The sequence below is a fragment of the Capsella rubella genome, unplaced genomic scaffold, assembly GCF_000375325.1.
Source record: "Capsella rubella cultivar Monte Gargano unplaced genomic scaffold, Caprub1_0 scaffold_12, whole genome shotgun sequence".
In the NCBI taxonomy this organism is placed as follows: Eukaryota; Viridiplantae; Streptophyta; class Magnoliopsida; order Brassicales; family Brassicaceae; genus Capsella; species Capsella rubella.
In genome coordinates this window covers 77,002-77,751 of record NW_006238912.1, presented here as the reverse complement: position 1 = coordinate 77,751, position 750 = coordinate 77,002, and positions in this window count along the sequence as shown.

Sequence of the window (750 nt, the reverse complement as noted above, 5' to 3'; positions counted from 1 at the left end):
ATGATCCCAATCTGGAGCTTGGACTATTGGTGTTGAGACTAACGCTTCCTTGATCTTGTTGAAAGCTTCCAGACAGCTCTCATCAACAACAAACTCGACCTCCTTGCACAGCAGTCTTGTAAGGGGTCTTGCAATTTTTGAGAAGTCCTTGATGAATCTTCTGTAAAACCCAGCATGCCCAAGGAAACTCCTTATATCCTTGACTGACTTTGGAGGTTGCAACTGCAGCATGACATCAATCTTTGCCTTATCAACCTCAATCCCTTTCTCTGATATCTTGTGTCCCAACACTATCCCTTCGTTCACCATGAAGTGACACTTCTCCCAGTTGAGCACCAGGCTTGTCTCCTCACATCTTGCTAATACCCTGCAGAGATTTAACAAACATGAGGAGAAGGAGGAGCCATACACGGAAAAATCATCCATGAACACCTCCACCATCTCCTCTATCAAATCCGAGAATATAGAGGTCATACACCTCTGAAATGTTGCAGGTGCATTACACAAACCAAAAGGCATGCGTCTGTAGGCAAATGTGCCATATGGACAAGTGAACGTAGTCTTTTCCTGATCATTTGGGTGGATAGGGATTTGGAAAAATCCGCTATACCCATCAAGGAAACAGTAGTAGGGATGATTAGCTAATCGTTCTAACATTTGATCAATGAAAGTAAGAGGAAAATGATCTTTCCTAGATGCAGCATTCAGTTTTCTGTAATCAATGCACATCCTATGGCCAGTGATAGTCCT